Here is an 18,824-nt window from a genome sequence, read left to right as displayed (position 1 = left end):
CACCCTCTTTGCCTCAGTTCCCTTTTCTGTAAACTAGGGATAGTAATGTTTGTACTCCCTTCCTTACAGTAGGGGTTGTGAGGGAAAAGACTTATAATCCTTAAAGTTGCTCTCTGTGAAGTACTGTTACTGTTTATACATACAAAATTAATTTAAAAGCCCTGGATCAATGTGCATGCTGGTGTCATTGCAATAGTCATTTAAAAAAACAAACAAACATGTGGAGTTATACAGTGCTTTTAATGATCCTGAAGTGTTCTCTCTCTCTCCTCTCTCTCTCTCTCTCACTCCTCCCCTCCTTCCCTCCCTCCCTCCTTTCCCTTCCATCTCTCCCTCCTTCCCTCCCTCCTTCTCTCTCCCCCCCTCCCCTTCCTTGTCTCCTCTCTCTCCTTCTTTCCCCTTCTCTCTCTCCCTCCCTCTCACCTCTCCCTCTCTCTGTTACTTTCTCTGTCACATACACATACACATACGCACACACACACACACACACACACACACACACACACACACACACACCCTTTTTATACCACCAATATTCTCCTCCGTGGTACTATATTGTTTACAATGATGGAGCAATCTCTGAAGAAACAATATTTCAGAGGACTGAAAGGGCACTATCCCCACCCAGCCACCTAGTTTCCTTCAAAATTCAGTTCCCACAACACCTCCTGAATGAAAGCTTTCCTGATTTCCCACCAGTCATTAAAGCCCCCCCCAAAAGTCATAAGATCAATAGTTTAGGGGTAGAAGGAATCTTAGATGTCATTTAACAAGTGAGAAAAGTGGGACCTAATAGGTCATCTTCCCCCATATAACAGCTAATAATGAAAGCTTGGCTCATAAGGCTTTAAGGCTTGCCCAAGTCCCCTTTCCTTTGTCCTTCTCTTGACTTGGGATGCCCAAAAACCACAGAGCAGCAGGGTGGAAAGAGCCACATGGCTCTTTTGAATGATTATAAGAGGTAGAAGTGAGGAAAAAGTGCACTCCAGGAATGGAGGTGAGCCACTGCTAATGTATGGAGGTGAGAAATAGGACATCAGATTGGAGGAACGGCTAGTAGTACAATTTGGGCAGAATACAACAACAATGTCAACAACAACAATAATAGCATTGTATAAAGGACTTTAATGTTTACGAAGTAATTTACAAACATTATTTCATTTGTAAGACATCTTTGGAAAGTAGATGCTGTCATTATCTTCATTTTTACAGATGAGGAAACTGAGGCAGGCTGGTTAAGTGACTGACCCAGGGTCACACAGCTAGTAAAGGTCTAAGGCTGGATTCCAGGATTTTAGATATTAGACCTGACTCCAGGTCTAATACTGTATCTACTGCTGCACCTTGCTATAGGGTTTGTGAAGACAAGTAATACGAGGTAAGTCTAGAAAGGCAGGTAGGAGCTAGATTATGGCGCCCCTGAAGCCCAGGATGAGGCCTTGGTAGTTTGACCTTAAGGCAATAAAGAGCCAGTGCTTCTCAGTGAGTTCCACTTATTTTCTGGGCTAAAATGTCCAAATTAGTTACCTATTACATTAGTTACACTAATGCAGGGCAGTGAATAGAGTGCTGGATCTGGAGTCAGGAAGATCTGAGTTCAAAACCAGCCTTAGACCTTTATTAGCTATATGACCCTGGGCAAGTCACTTAGCCTCTGTCTAACTCAATTTCCTCACCTGTAAAAAATGGGTATATCTACCTCTCAGGGTTGTATGGATCAAATGAAATAATATTACTTATAAATTGATTTGTAAGCCTAAGCTGTTGTTCTTCAGTGATTTCATTCATGCCTAACTCTTCATAACCCCATATGGGTTTTCTTGGCAAAGATACTGGAGTGATTTTCCATTTCCTTCTCCAGCTCATTTTACAGATATAGGAAACTGAGGCAAACAGAGTGAAGTGACATGGCCAGGGTCACATAGCTGATAAGTGTCTGAGGCCAGATTAGAACTCGGGAAGATGAGTCTTCCTGACTCCAGGACCTATGCACTGCACCACCTAGGTGCCCTTCTAAGCCTTAGAGTCTTCTAGAAATGCTGTCTGTCATCAACATTATTACATGAACTCAGGACTCCATTCTTGCATTCCCTAGATCCATAGTGACTGTCCAGAGAATAGTCTCGTATTTCTATCAGGCATTGTTTTGTAAAGGCATGACCCTACTCCCCATCAATGACAGTCCATAGGAACAAGCAAATATATGACAGATCACTTCCTTATCTCCAAATGACATCACCAAAAAGAACTATTTTCCTGCAATGGTAAAATCTTTCATTCCAATTAGAATCATATCAAAACTCAATTTATATCTAATTATATTTTGAATTTCATCGGTTCCTCATTAAGCAAAATTGAACCTATAAAGAATTCAGATTGATTGAGCCTAGGATGCCGAATAGAGCCCCAGAAAAAAAGTTATAAATTGCAATTAACATGCACTGCTTTGATAGGGATCACAATCACCACTTACTGTTATACCACCCACTATCTTTTCCTGAAATTCATCATAGTGTCATAGCAGCAGGGTAAATTAATGGAATCTTCCCAGACTCCCAAAGGGAGTTAAGGCAAGCCCACTGTGAGACTAATAACTATTGGACATATCAATAGTCTTGTCAATGAAGGTGTTTACTCCACCAGTGCAGATAAATGACCCACCTATACCTTCTCATCCTATGTGAAGGATCCATGATTTCATCAGAGTAGGAATTAATCCTTTACGCCAGGTTCTCTGACTTTAAATCCAATGTTCTTTCTGTTGGATTACATGGTCTCCAAATATTTTATGTGACTGCTTATCTAAGTCACTATTTTTTTTGACTAGGTAAAACAGGCCATTTTTTGCCTCATTTCTTACCTGACCTTAGTCACTGAATGGGTGTTGCCTCAATCAAACTGAGACCTAAGAAAGACCTTAGCTTAAAAAGGCCGAAGCATTCCACTGCACCCAGGGCTATCTCCAGTTGTCCTGACCTATAACTTGCCACCGGACCCAGATGTCTCCAGAGGAGATAGTGAGGCTGGGAGGCACAGCCCTCCCTCACTTAAATCCAATTCACTTGCAGGTCATGACATCACCTTCCTCATGACATGGACCCCTTCAAGAATGAAGGACAGACAACAGCAACATTGATGATAACATACTGCAGCCTACATACTCCTACCACACATCTCTTTATAGTACTTTGGGTCACTTACCAATCTGGGAATTTTTTATTGATCTCCAGACAGATAAGGGAAAATGGAATGTAGAAATTGATACAGAGAACAAAATACGGAGAAAGTCAATGTTGGAGGGGTTGTGGAAAGACAGGCATACTAATTAGTACTCTTAATGGAGCTATAAATTCTATTCATTTTGGAAAGTAATTCGGAATTATACTAAGAAAATGACAAAAAAATGTCTATACCACTTAACAGAAACATCCCACTGCTTGACATATACCCTAAGGAGGTCAATGTCAAAAAGAATGTCTTCATATGGACCAAAATATTCACAGCAACACTTTGTGTGGTTGAAAAGAACAAGAAGTAAAGTCCATGTCCATCACTTGGAGAATGGTTAAACAAACTGTGGTACATAAATACAATGTAATGAAAATATGATAAGCATAGAAAGAGATGAAAAAAGTTATATGAACTAATGCAAAGTCAAGTAAGCAAAACCAGGAAAACAATATATACAATGACTACAATAATGTAAATGGAAATGATGGCAGCAACAAAAACAATTGAAACTGAATGCTTTGAAATTATAATGATGGGGCTTGGCCCCAAAGAGGAGGCATGAGAAGCTCCTTCCTGTCCCCCCTCCACACTTTATTGATTGATTGATTGATTGATTTAGCAGAGGTGGGAGACTATGAATGTAGAAGACTACATATGAATTCAAACCTCTCTGTCTCTGGAAATATTCATTAGTTTTACTGACATGCTTTCCCCCTATTTTATTCTTTGTTATAAAAATAAAAGAAAAATGTATATATTTTACATTTGTTTTATTTATTCATTTTATGTCTATATAAATATATATTTATTTTCATTATACTTGTTCTCTCTGAGAGAGAAGGGAGCAAAAAATATATTGGGAAATGTAGCTCATGTGAAAACAAAAATATCAACACAATTTTTAAAAATGTAATATAAATTTATATTTATATTTAATATAAATATAAATATAAATTTATAAATGCTAGGAAAAATGAAGCACGGGTCATCTCTGGGTTGCAACTGGATGGTCTGACCTTGTGGGGAGAGGAGAGATACTGTCATAAACAATATCCCCAGTCAAAATTAGTAATAATAAAAAAGCTATTGCAAGCAAGTATGGGAGCCATCAGAGGGCAGAAGCAATTCCCCCAAAACCTGCCTGAGATTTTGTCTCAGGTCACAATGTAAGTATGTCCTCTACCAAAATAGCTTCAAGATCTGGTTAAGGAGGGGAAGAAAAAAAAAAAAGCACAACTAGGAAAAGCATTTCACTGTAAAGGCCACAGCCCTTTGAATGGCAAGGAAACTGGCTGCAGAAAACATTCAGCACTGAGTAAAGAATCTTCCTTTTGATTCCTCAGCATCGACCTAGAAAATGCAGCTTTCCATGCATTGACATCACACATCTGTCCGGTGTGCTCTGGACCTTTGACAAGCGTGTTCTGTGAGGGTGAAGTAACACACAAAGAAGGCACACCACCCTGGTGGGCAGAGTCTGGTTGGAAGCTCCAGTGACTCACCCGAGATTATTCGAAGATCAGTGGTGGGAGATGTGGCTTGCATCTATGCCTGAACTTTGTCTGAGATGGCCACAGAGGCAGAAGCAAGAATGTCTTGATCCTGAATCAGGGCTGCCAGCTTTGGCATGTCAGCTATTTTTTAGTGTAGAGAAGAGAGAAAGCTGCTGGCTGCTGCTAAATATTCTTAGACATGACTGGTGCTGACCAGGGTGCAGGGCCAGGCTCCCAGAGGTCATCTTCTGCCCCCTGCCTTCAGGTGGGACTGTACCTAGAACGTTTCAGGATTATTTCTGAAATGAAATCAGGGGAGCGCCCAAATCTCAAATACTACTCTTAGTCAATCAAGCTTTCATGAAGTACTTTCTATGGGCCAGGCACTGCGCTAAACTCTGGGGGCACAAAGACAAAAATGATTATGGAAAAACCAGTAAGTTAATGCTGCAAAGGACATGAAAGACCATCTGGTCATCTACTTATCAATCTAAGGTAAGACCATCTAGGTCAAGGGTGGAGAACCTGAGGCCTCGAGGCCACATGTGGCCCTCTAGGTCCTCAAGTGCCACCCTTGGGCTGAATCCAAACTTCACAGAACAAAACCCTTAATAAAAGGATTTGTTCTGTAACATTTTCTCATATCAAGCCTCAATTTCCCTCTCTGTGACTTCCAGATTTTACTCCTAGTACTGCTCTTTGGGGCCAAAGAGAATAAGTTTGATCCTATATGACATTTCTAGGAATCTAAAGATTTAGAAATGAGACAAAGTAGTACAACTCTCCCATTTTGCAGAAGACAGAATGGAAGTCCATTGAGGATACATGACTTGTCCAAGGTCACAGAAGTAGGGTTACAGGCAATATTTGAACCCAAGTTCCCTGAATCCAAAATCAGTAGTTATTCCCTCCCCCCATTGTATTCTCTTCTACAAAATGAAAATCCTCATTTTATTTAACTAATCCCTACACATTCTCAGGGATCCTCACCCTCTTCTTAACTCTGACAATCTGATTATAGGCTGGGTTTAAGTGATGGAGTGGGAAACTCCAACCCCGACCCATACCCATTGTCTCCCAGACTACTAGCCTGCCAGACTACCTGGAGCAGCTTTCTTCTCCCAGTGCTACTCGATCTGGAAACTGAAGTAGAAGCAATGAAGGATAATATATCTACTGCAACAAAAAGGTCTTTATTGGAATGTCAGAGGGTCATTAGACAGTAGCTGGTTCCATATTCCTCACTTTCAATGAGAACACAGTTCTTTCAGCCAACGATGCTTGGAAGGAATTCTGTTCTACTCCAGATTTGTATTGGTGGAGAAAGCCTTCATGTCTGAACTTACACGCCTGCCTTCTGTTCATGGCGTCGCATCCGGATAGTGGTGGCATCTGTGAGCTGGCAATTAAGATTACCAAGCCACTGATAGCATGTGGACCCATAATATAGTTGAAATGACAACAGATGGTGGAATTGTCAGTCTATGATGCCCCTCAAAATGATCCTTTTCTGCAAACAAAAGAGCAGCAGGGTAAGATGCCAGAAGAGGAAAATTATGGGATACCCACTTGTAGGTGAGTGCCAAGCATGTGGCTCAGTACACAGCTATTCTCATGTCCAAGACAATCTACCACAACCAGTAGTGTGGGACTATAGAGAGGGGGCTTTGGAGTCTAGAGGATCTGGGTTCAAACCAAGCTCTGTCATATAGATGTTGAGTGATCTTGGAAAGCTGGTTTACTACACAGGCCTCAGTTTCTTCCTGTATAAAATGAAGAGGGTGGCTCTAGATTTAAGATTCTGGATAGCATCCCAATGGCACCAGGAGGAAACAAGGAAGGCCTTCAACATGTTGGGAAGACCCTCACCCCAGTTTGGGGAAGATATGGAGGAGAGTTATGCAGGAGGGGTAAGTATGAATAGACCATGATCTTTATCTTTGGAGGGAACTCCCAAGTCCATAAGATGTGAGTGTGTGTATGTGTGTGCATACACCAGGTCTGCACAACATATGACCTGCAGGGGCCCACCAAAGCAGCCCTCGGGCTGTAATTTATACACATGTATGTATATACATGCATGCACATATAACTTATATACATATGTGTATATATATAACTGTGTGTATACACACACACACACACACACACACACATATATATATATATATATATATATATATATACACACACTAAAATAGTTGACCTTCAAGGTCCTCTCCAGTTCTCAATCTATGATCCGATTACCAATGTTTATATGATTATATATATATATATGCATATATATATATGCATATATATGCAGTCATAAATAGTATGAATAATTGAGTATGTTATAATCCACTATTGTGCACCATTATAATATTATATAATATACTATTATATTATATAGTATTATGATGTAGACTACATTGAAATAATATTTTATCTATGATCACATGATATATGAATGATCCAGTATTATACAGGCAGCTAGATAGCATAACGAATAGAAAATGCTGGGCCTGGAGTCATGAAGACTCATTTTCCTGAGTTCAAATCTGACCTCAGACACTTCCTAGCTGTGTGACTCTGGGCAAGTCACTTCACCCTGTTTGCCTCAGTTTCCTCATCTGTAAGCTGGAGAAGGAAATGGCAAACCACTCTAGTATCTTTGCCAAGAAAACTCCAAATGGGATTATGAAGGGCTAGACACAATTGAATAATAACATAGTACGTATATTATGATATATAATACAATATAACAACATATAATACAATACAATATATACAATATAACAATAATAACAATATAACCATTAGGTTAGAACAGAATATAATATACAATATACTAAGTTAATAACAGAATATATATTATATTCAACTATTTATGTATACATATATGTACACTGTTATTTTTATATGTATACATACAAGATGTCCCAAACATTTTAATAATTTAAATCTGCCCTAAGTTTTAGAATACATATACATAACAACATGTGTGTGTGAGTGAGAGAGAGAGAGAGAGAGAGAGAGAGAGAGAGAGAGAGAGAGAGAGATCATAGACTTGGATCATAGAAGAGACCTTAAAGGACATTAATTTCAATTTCTTCATTTTACAAATGAGTAAACTGAGGATAAAGAGGTGTGGTGACTTGCTTAGGGTCACAAAGTTAGTAAGTATCAGAGGTAGGATTTTAACTCAAGTTTTCTTGACCCTATGCCCAATATTTTTTGCTATTTTATCACAAGAATTTACAAATCAAAGACTAAACTGATCACTTTAAATTCATACTGTATTAGGGGCAGCTATGTGGCACAGTGGATGGAGCACCGGCCCTGAAGTCAGGAGGACCTGAGTTCAAATTTGACCTCAGACCAAACACTTGACACTTACTAGCTGTGTGACCCTGGGCAAGTCACTTAACCCCAATTGCCTAAAAGCCAAAAAAAAAAATTCATACTGTATTTCAATTTTGCCAGGTGCAGATTTTTGGTCTGAGAAGTCAGAGAGAGTAAAACAGGAAAATATATAATAGCCAATGGTGGTTGTAGCATCATAAAGGGAATCCAGCCCGTGATCCAAATGGAAAAAAAATGTCCTGTCCCATACATAGTGAGGTCCTCCAAATACTGTATGAATTACTTTATGTTGACTGCATCAAGCCCCAGAGCACTGCATTCATAACTGCTTAGTGAATTGTTCGATTGTCGATATTTAAAATGATAGAATCATAGCATTTTAGAGGTGGAAGTGGCCTAGGGTTCATTCCCAAGTAAGATCCTTAGTCACTCAAAAGAATTCATTGTAAGTATCCACACAGGAAACACCAAGTGGATGAAGAATGTCTTTTGCCCAGGCTAAGATATGTTGTTAAATGAACAACTGATAGAGCTTGTCCAGCAGCACATAGATCTTTACCAGACACTGCAGCTCACCCAGGAGTTGGGTACAAAACTGAACACAAGCTGATTGGGCTCCATTGCCTTCACAAAATTGCAGAGTTCATTTAATGGCCTCAAGTTTTTTTCCTGGAAAGACTCATATTTTAAAAAGAGGGGTTATCATCTCTGAGAGGAGTGTGTAAGACATGGAAGCAATACATGGCACCTGGAGTGAGAGGAACAAGAGAAGGCAATGGTAGCTCCTCGCTCAGGTTAAGGTGGAGTCTTATTTGAATACATAAAAATGGCTTTTTAAGAACTCCCTTCTTTCTTAGATTGAGAGCCAGCATCCACACAGAAAGCAATAAACATAGCAAGAAAAACATACCTTTGAACATGAGGCCAGCTGTCTCATGGATCTCAGAATGGATCTCCAATTCTGTCTCATAGATCACCAAAGACCAATGCTATTTTTCCTAGTAATGTTGCCTATTGTCAGGGTCCTGTGACCTTTGACTGTCAAAATCTCCTGATTTCTGATGCCAGTATATTCTGAAAGAGCAAAGATTCTCTCAAGGTTGCAACTTTCTCTGGCTGACCTTGTGATTGATTCATAACGATCAAATTCTCATTGTTCTCTGGACCCAAGACCTCAAGAAGCTCTGCTCCCCAACTTGGTCCACAAGACCCTTTGAGGAGAACTCACTGGTAAATGAAAACATTCTGATAAACACAAGGGCAAAATCATCCAGAAACACTCACCTCATGGGGCCTTACTGTGTCAAAATCCTGCCTGTCTACTCTCTGTCTCCTCCAAACACTACAGAATTCTGCACAAAAGATATGTGAGCTACTTTCTAAGCACTCACTGTGGATTTCCTTTTTTTTTTTCTATTTACATTTGCTGACTAAACAGAAGACTTATTTAATGGTTAGGCTCCACCCTTATAGTCCGGAAAAACCTTGCCTCCCAAACATACTGTCACCCTGAGCATGTTACCTAATCTCTCATTGCCTCAGACAGCTCGCTAAATTAGGGTCAAGTTGTTGATTTGTATCAATTGAAGGAATCTCTATGACACAAGTTCCCTTTAGAGATAAAATCATAGATCTGGACATAAAAAATAAAAACAAGAAATCCCAGCATGGGAGGGAAACTAATGAACTCTTCAGGGCAGTTGGCCTTGATGGCCAGTGGATATTCCACTGTCATGCCTTCTGAAGCCTGGCTCATTTCCTGTTTAGAAGACAATAAGAGTGAACCAAAAAGCCACACTGGTTCATTGAGACTCAACACACTGGGATGAGTGGAAATCTTCTTACTAGGCAGGAGCTGCAGAGCCTGAAATTCAGGAAGTCAGCACTGAAGGAATATGAGGGAGTCAACCGTCTGATTGAAACAACTTGATTCCATTCAGCGTCAATCTTTATATTTTGTTTACTTTGGTTTTCATGAAGCCCAGATTGTGACCAGCCCATGTTGTCCTAGGTGCGGTCCACCATGCCAGCTAGAGACTCAGCCGCCCCCATCAGACTTTGCTCTCTCTGCCCTTCGGCACCGCCCAGCAGTTCATATGTTCCCAAACATAGTAACCCTATCTCAACCACTACTCCCCACCCCCGGTCACCCCGCCCCCCATGAAGGACGGACTTAACCAGTGAGCTAGTCTCCAAATAATTAAGAAGGAAGTTGGGAAGAAAACAAGCCCTGGGGAATCGAGCCTTGGCTTGGATTAAAATCCAAAATTTTTCCCTGTAGAAACATATCTTGGTCGCATATAAATGGAAGACAATTGGAAAACATCATTTATGACATAGGATTCCTTTCTTTTTGAGGCAGCATTCCCTCTCTGTGTTGCGAGTTGATGTTGCATCGCTGCATTTGTACTGTAATACATTGGATTCTTTCTTAGAGAACACAGATTTTCTGCCACTAACTAGCTGGTTGAACACGGACTCTGCATCTCAGTTTCCCTAAGTATAAAATGAAGGGATACTAGAGGATTCCTAAGATCACTTCTATATTTAATTTAAAATGAGCAGATAGGTGGTACAGTAGCTAGAACACTGGGCCTAGAGCTCGGAAGACCTGAGTTTAAATCTGGCTTCAGACACTTACTAGCTGTGTGACCCTGGGTAAATCACTTAATCCTGTTTGCCTCAGTTCCTCAAATGTGAAATGAGTTGGAGAAGGAAATAGCAAACCACTGTAGTATCTTTGCCAAGAAAACCCCAAACAGGGTCATGAAGAGTTGGACACGACTGAAAAAGGCTGAACACCAACACGTAATTTACAATATACTAATATAAAAAGGAAGCCTTCAAACAAGAAAGCTGTGTCATTAATCTGACTCACGGTTGCTGTTTATCTTCTTGCTCTTGTGTTAAGATAAACTACAGACAGCATTGATGCTAATTCCTTTGGGGAAAGCAATTTACTAAGTGGTTTCCTGGTGCCCCCCGGGGAGTTTGGTTATCTCATGTAAGTGAGCACTTTACTCCAAGACTCATTCTTATTCATCACGGCCATAATAACTCACATTAGAATCATGCTCTGAGGTGACAACCAGTCTGCGAAGTAAGTAGTGCAGGTATTATTACCCTCATTTGACAGTGGAAATACAGCCTCAGAAAGGTCAAGTCACTTGCCCAGGGCCACACAGCCATAAAGTGGCCCACTGATATACATCTCCCTGCATTCTAAGGCTGTTAAAAGAAAGGGTCATTGGTCCCACCAATAATTTTAGTATGGAATCCTTAACTGTTGGCTTTGGGGAACAATTTACTATGTTGGAACAAATATTAGATTTAAGGTCAGACTACCTGAGTTTGCGTCTCGTTGTCGCTATGTATTCCCCCTAGACTTTAGTAGATGGTCTTTGCTTTAGAGTTTAGTAAGTCACTAGTTATAAACAAGAACCGAGACGAAACCCATTTGTGGAATTCTCTGCTGTCGAATTATCCATTGTGGCCAATTCCATGGCTCCAACACTCAGTGAACACAGTATGGTTGTCATCGGCTGTGGGCCAGGAGGTAAAAATACTTCTCTGGAGTGAACTTTTTGTTTCAACAGAATTCATTATAACAGGATGTGACCTGGATCACTTTATCAGAGGGTTGTAATGGATATTGATTCATAGTTGTACTCATTTGAATACCAAACAGAATTCCATGTAGGGTGTATTACAGGGATCCATTCATTTTGTTTTATGGATTTGTTTTGCTATGTAAAGTGTAATTGTATTTTATAGTTGCTGTAATATGCACAAATTAAAGACCTCATTTGACTAAACAAGAATTGGCTTATAAATTATGAAGCATCCTTTTCCACTAAGAACCTGAGTAATTAGAACAAAATCTTAGCAAATGCTCTCCTTATAGGCTCTATTATTTGGGGGAGGATCTTTTCCCCCCTACCACCTTTTAACTTTTTCAGCACTGAAACCATGGTAACAAGTTTAGGGATTTCCAGAAAGCGACTATTTGAATTTTGCCGAGGTCCATTAAGCTGTCCTTTGCCATGATTTTGCATTCCAAATTTCTGAGTGAGTTGCCATGTTTTAAAGCATTTTTGAAAACTGGCTCTATTGTTTCCTGCCCATGCAACCTTAAGCAAGTCACTTTGCCTCAGTTTGCTCACCTGTAAAATGAAAGGTTTGAAATAGATGATTTCAAAAGTCTTTTGCAATGCTAATGATTTATGACTTGCTGTTTACTTCTCTGAGACCAGAAAATTTCTCTTACAGGTAAAAAGGTAGATGTCAGCAGTGTTTAGATAATTTAATTAGGATAACTTATGTTAAAGCAAGTATGAAGGAAAGTAAATGGCTTTTTTAAGGAAAAAAAAATGACCATTGAGTTGTTTGAGGGGGATGACAAGAAATACGGGGGCATAATTTATTTCAACTTCCAAATACCCACAGATACACCAAAAATTAATTTTATACATAGGTTAATACGAAATTGGGATGACAGTTTTGTTACAAATGAAAGACCAGGAGAGAGAGAGAGAGAGAGAGAGAGAGGCTGGACAGCGCAGGAGGTTAGAGAACTGGGCTGGGAGCTGGGACACCTATCTTCAAATCCTGTTGGAATGTAAGCTTCTTAAGAGCAGAGGGCATTAAATTGTTTATCTTTATATCTCTAGCGCCCAACACGGTACTTGACAAGCTGTAGGCACTACCTAAATGCTCGTTAATTCATTGATTAATCTGAAACTCTTACTAGCTGTGGGAACAGGCAAATCACTTTCAATAATACTCTCTTTTCCTGGTTTCCTGAGCTACTCTCATCATCTTGATTTATTTCCTATATAACTCACTGGTGGGTCTGAGGCCTGTTGGGTGTTTGGGGAGGACCAGCACCTTGGGTGTGAGGGCTAAGCAAACTGTTAATGTCACGGATCCTCTTTGAAATGAAAGACAAACAACAACAGATAGCACACTTATCATTATGTGTGTGAGTGATGTTTCTTCCAATAGAATGTAAACTTCTTGAGGGCAGGGACTCTCTCATTTTTGTCTCTGTCTCCCCAGTGCCTGGTACACAGAAGGCACTTAATAAATCTTGTAGATTGATTGATTATTAGTGAGGGTCCTGTCCAGCTAGAAATCTAGGATAGTAAGAACTAGAGAAGTGTGTGTGTGTGTGTGTGTGTGCCCCACCACAAAAGGTACCACAGGCCCTCTTCTGGGCTGAAACAAGAGCCCTTCAGGGGTTGATGATAAGAGACTACTTTCATTTGGTACTTAAATAACTGATCAGGAAGCAGAGGTGAACAGTGAAATCCTCCACTCTGCATGTGACATTCGATTCTTCCAGGAAGTGAGATGACAAACAGGGGCAAACTGCGCAGAAGACCCCATGAGGCTCGGAGTGGGCAGAACAGTGGCAGGAGCAAGTCAATGAGAGTATGCAGAAGATAATATATTTAAGGGAAAACAGTGCCAAACACAGGGGAAAGATCCACAGCCCTAAGCTGCCAGCAGCAATTCAGGAAAGAAACTGAGGCTCCTTCATCATACTCCCGAAACAGGGGCCCACAGTGCTGCAATAGCCCAGAAGACTAATCTATCATTGGCCATCATCTGCAAAGGTCAGGAAACAAAGGAGAAAATATTTTCTTCCCTTAGAGCCAACTGATGGCACACAGACCAGTGCAATGCCTCCTGAAGCTCTGGGCCCCTGACCTGAAAAGAAATACAACCTAGGAAGGAAAAGGTGGGGACTGGGACTGTGGATTTAAGGCCTGAGAGGTACCCTTCCTCCCTGTGTTGCCTCAGGCAGGTCTTCAACTCTGTGCCTCAGTTTCCTTATCTGTAAAATAAAAGACTAGATAACTAAAGTGCCCTCCCAGCTCTTGACCTGGGATCCTCCATCCTCTGAGGGTCCTTCAGGCTCAAATCTACTATTTTGTTTTCCTAGGATCATCTAGGGTGTCTCTCATTTTGTAAACTGGGAAGAGGATACTCAGAAAAGTTAAGAGATTTGCCCAAGGTCACTGAGCTATAGAGCAGCAGAGCAATGCCAGAGCTTTTTACTCTTTACATCAGATGACCAATAAGCATTTATGGAGCACCTACTTATGTAGAAGACATTGTGCTAGGTGCTGGAGATACAAGGACAAAAATGAAATAGTCCCTGCCCTCAAGGAGTTTCCATTCCAGAAGGAAGGAGGCAGGAAAAAATATGTGCGTATCAAAGAATATACAAAACACGTGCAAAGTAATTTGTGAAGGAGAAATACAACCACCTTAGTAGGAAAATTGGATAGAAGAAAAAGAATTGTCATCTGCAGAAATGCCATGCAAGTTAAGGCCAGGGTCCATCTCATCCGGCTTCCGTTTCTGATAGTGACATCAAGGAATATGTGCGTAGAAAGCCAGTATCGTAGTTAGGCCATTCACAAATGACACACCAGATATACAGCCCATTATTGATGATGATAGACTCTAATAGCTCACCAATATTTCAAAACTTCAGGGATCCCCCTTATTCATCTCCTTCAATCCATTCCCACATTGTATTCAAAGTGATTTTCTTAGAGCACAAATATAATCATGTTCCTCCCTTCCTCACCAAAGTCCAGTGGCTGCCTATTGGCTCTCGGATCAATGCTCCACTCTTCTGTTTGTCGTTTGAAAAACTTCACAACCTGGCTCCAGCTCGTCTTTCCACCTTACTATACACTACTCCCTTTCCCATACTCTAGAGTCTGGCCCAGTTAACGGCCTTGCTGGACCTCAAGCAGAACGCTGCATCTCTGCCCTGGTTGTTCCCCATGCTTACCATACGCTCCCTCCTCCTTGCATCTTAGAAAGGCTCAGTTTCCTAAGACTCAGAGTATGTCCCTTCTCCAGCTGCCAGCGCTCCTCCCTCACAAATTACCTCCAATGCATTTTGCATGTTGCATATTCTTTCATATGTAGATGTTGTCTCCTGTTTCATTTTTGTCTTTGTATCTCCAGCATTTAGCAGAGTGCCTTGCACACAGTAGGTGCTTAATGAATGCTTATTGGTTTTCTGTTTTATCCATATTCTTGTCTCTTCAAATCAATCAAGTAAGCTAACGTTTATAAAGCACTTAGCATAGTGCCTGGAACACAGTTGGTGCTTAATAAATGCTTCTTCCTTTCCCTTCCCCTCTTCAATCTCCAGAGTATTTCTTTGTGCATGTCTCCTACCCTTCAGCTCCTCAACCTTTTACAAACACCTATCTACCCATCTATTTATCAAATGTTTACTGTTTATAATGGCTGAGCATGTCATGCTCCTACCGGGAGCATACAAAAATAAGATGGGGCCCCAGCCTTCCAGCAGCCAACAATCTAGCTGGAGTGATGACTTGAGGGCAGATATAAATAAAACATACTGGAATCTGGAACCTGCATCCACATAGAATAAAATGCTTTGAGATCAAAGAGGGAGCAATTAACTTGCAAATGGGTGGGGAATTCACAAAAGAGGCGGCATTTGAACTTGGCCTTGAAGGATGGGTAGCAAGAAATAGATGAAGAGATCCTGAGAGATTAGAGAGTGTTCGGCCAAGCTGCCCCACCCCCAACCTCAGCTCCACCCTTCATGCCTGGAATGCTCTCCCTTCTCACATCAGTCTCTTAGATCTCCCAGCTCACTTCACGGCTCTGCCACTTCCTATAGGAGACCTTCCCTGATCCCCTTCAGTCGGTAACACTCTCCCTCCCTCAAAAAGATTATTCTGTAGTAATTTTGGACAAGTTTTCTGTTTCTTTATGTATGTGCGAGCTGTTTTTCTTCAGTCGATTGTAAGCTTTTTGAGGGCAGGGGATTTTTGTCATGTTTGTTTTTCTGTCTCTAGCACCTAGTGTTGTGCCTGGCACACTGTGGTGCTTAATACATGCTTGTTCAATTGAACTGAATTGGAGGGAATTGAATTGAACTGAATTGAATTGAATCAAAAGGAATGGCACTGAATCATGTTGGGGGTCTCTGAGCAGAATAATTTGAAGAGGACACAAAGGCATGGACTAGGACTGAGATACTTCTGTGTCCATTGGTCATGGAGGACCCATCATGACTCATCTGAGCCTTCTCCTATCAGCCCTTATTGGCCATGTCTTTCCATAAGTCCTCCATGGAGGATGAAATAATCACGGTGGTAGCTAACGTGCATATGGTGCTATAAGTGCTTTACATATCTTACCTAATTTGATTCCTATAGCAACCTCATGAGGAAGGTGCTATTATTATCCCCATTTTTACAGTGAAGAAACAGATTGACACCAGTTAAGTGACTTGCCCAGGATCACACAGCTAGTAAGGGTCTAAAGCAGAATTTAAACTCAGGTCTTCCTGACTCCAAGTCCACCACTGTATCTGCTGCATCCTCCTCTGCCTGAGGGTTACTCTGTGCACTGACTGCTTTTATCTGTCTACTTGTCTGTCTGTCCATCCATCCGTCTATCCATCCATCTATCTATCTATCTATCTATCTATCTATCTATCTATCTATCTATCTGTCTGTCTGTCTGTCTGTCTGTCTGTCTGTCTGTCTGTCTGCCTGCCTGCCTCTCTGCCTGTCTATCCATTTATTTATTTGTTTATTTATCATTGCTGTTTCTTGACTGCCAAGGTACACTTGGACCTCTCATCTTTTCCTTCCAGCTATATGATTAGCTCATACCCTTTTCCCTCATTTCCACTTCCCCATACAAGTAGTAACTTTTGTTGATATGCCGCAGGCAATGTACAGGCAGCACAGGTCTTTCCACTGACCTTTGGGCCGCCTCAATTTTGTTTCTCCTGATATCATGCTATTTCATCATTTGCAACCCTGTAGTATCCCTGGGCTGGTATATGATTGAAATAAAATGACATAGTCCCCACCATTTGAAGGGCTCTCAAGTGGAAGAGGTATTAGCCTTATTCTCTGCACTTTCAAAGGGCAGAATTAGGACTAGCAATGGAAGTTACAGGAAGGGGAGGTTTTCTGTCAGTGTGGAGATGAGGGTTCTTATAAACAAAGTAATCCCTGCATGGTGCCAAGCTCTCCATCTCTAGAGTTGTTCAATCACCATCTGTCAGGAATGTTGTCCAGGGAATTAATGCAGTAGTGAATGAATGGTTGGGATATAAAGTCCCTCCCAACCTGAGCTTCTAGGACATGAGCCCCACATGATCCCCTAAATCTGATGACCATTTGGAGCAACTTTGTCCTATAATTCAATGACATCAAAGACCCCAGGACTTCTCCAATATTCCCTGGTATCAAACCAGATGAGAATACCGTTAATGGATAGCAAAGTTGGCAATTAACGAAACATGAAAGCAGTGGTTCAAAGGTCTGGATGTGGCAGGTAGATCATTTCTAATGAGATGCAATTGGACATGGCCTGCTGAGAGAGGGAGAGAGAGAAGCAAAAATCAGCAATTTATGTAGAAGATTGTTTCTACCTACTGGATCAATGAGTGGAGAGTTACAGGTGACAGATGATAGCTAGAAAGATTTCTTCTCCTGGGGGGAAAAGAAGGGGTGATGGAAGTTTCTATCTTGGCCTCGAAGGAATTCTCCACATTGTAACAGGAACGAATCTAGTTTAGATGGACGAGGTCCCAGAACCCAGAATGTGCCCCCGTGCTCAGCCAGCTTAATTTTTAAAAAGCATCCAAGGCGAGTCAGGAAAGGAGAGCAAACCTTTGCTGCAGCCAGCTGCAAACAATTACTCTTTAAAAACAAATCAGAAAACAGGCTAACTAATTTACAAAGCGCTGGGTTTGCCAACAATGCCATAAAAATCCATCACCCTCAGCAGCCCCTGCCTCGGACGTGGCTTTCCGTAAACAGAACATTTGCAAAATTAAATTGTAAGGAAAGGCGCCGACAGGTGCATAATTCTCAAATACAAAAGAAAAATAGAGATTAGTGACAATTAAAGGAAAACCAAATTTATAATTTCAAATGTTACTTAATATCACATTATGTCAAAGCTAGCAGGGCTCATTTCATCAGGATTGTGTTAAGGGCTGCAGGGGCTCTGCCTTCTTAGCTGATCTCTGTGGTTCACTTGAGATGTGCTTTGAGCAAGTCTCTCTGTGCCTCAGTTTACCTGGAGAAAGGAAAACACTACCTACTTCACAAGATGAAAGGAGGAATGATCTTCAGATAAAAAGCTTGGGTGAATATAAAGAATTCTTCTTAATCCCCCATCTCAATCACCAATTTGTAAGCTTACTACACTTGAAACAAATATTAAATCCCACAGGCTCTCAGAGCAGGTAGGGAACTTCAGCCTGTAACTTAAAGGCATCCCTCCTGCAACAAAGCTAAAAATCGGTTATCCCTCTGCTGGAATGCAGGACAATGGTGGATAGTGCCCTGAACTGGAGTCAGGAAGACCTGGAATCAAATCCTCCTCCTTCTCCTTAGCTACTTCCGATCTGCGTGACTCTGGGCAAATAATTTCACATATCTGGGCTTCCTTTTATTAATTAGTAAAATAAGGGCATTGGACTCAACAGCCTCTAAGGTCCCTTTCAGCTTCCAATCATCCGAGGCAGTCTTTTCTATTTTTGGACAGCTGTAATTGCTAGGAAGTTTTTCCAGACATCGAGCCTCGATTTGCCTTTGTTTATCTTCCATTTATTGCTTCTGGTTCTGTCCTCCAGGGTAAAACAGAACAAATTGAATTTCTCTTTCACATAAAGGGCTCATCGTGCATCCTCCTCCACCCCTGTCTTCACACACATGCGCGTGC

The 18,824-nt window shown here is 41.1% G+C and overlaps 1 long non-coding RNA gene across 1 annotated transcript in view; it reads right to left on the bottom strand.

The window, feature by feature from the left end:
* Nucleotides 1-5,898: 5,898 nt before the first annotated feature.
* The window catches only part of LOC110213145 (uncharacterized), a 41,148-nt gene continuing 28,222 nt past the window's right edge, over nt 5,899-18,824 (bottom strand). Inside the window, exon 2 of the long non-coding RNA XR_013486838.1 lies at nt 5,899-6,234. This is a non-coding gene — a long non-coding RNA (uncharacterized LOC110213145). The remainder of the gene's footprint in view (nt 6,235-18,824) is intronic.

The sequence above is a fragment of the Phascolarctos cinereus genome, unplaced genomic scaffold (genome assembly GCF_003287225.1).
Source record: "Phascolarctos cinereus isolate Bilbo 61053 unplaced genomic scaffold, phaCin_HiC Scaffold_1;HRSCAF=81, whole genome shotgun sequence".
Taxonomy (NCBI): Eukaryota; Metazoa; Chordata; class Mammalia; order Diprotodontia; family Phascolarctidae; genus Phascolarctos; species Phascolarctos cinereus.
Note: the sequence above shows the minus strand (reverse complement) of the source record. Positions and strands in the feature narration are given on the sequence as shown.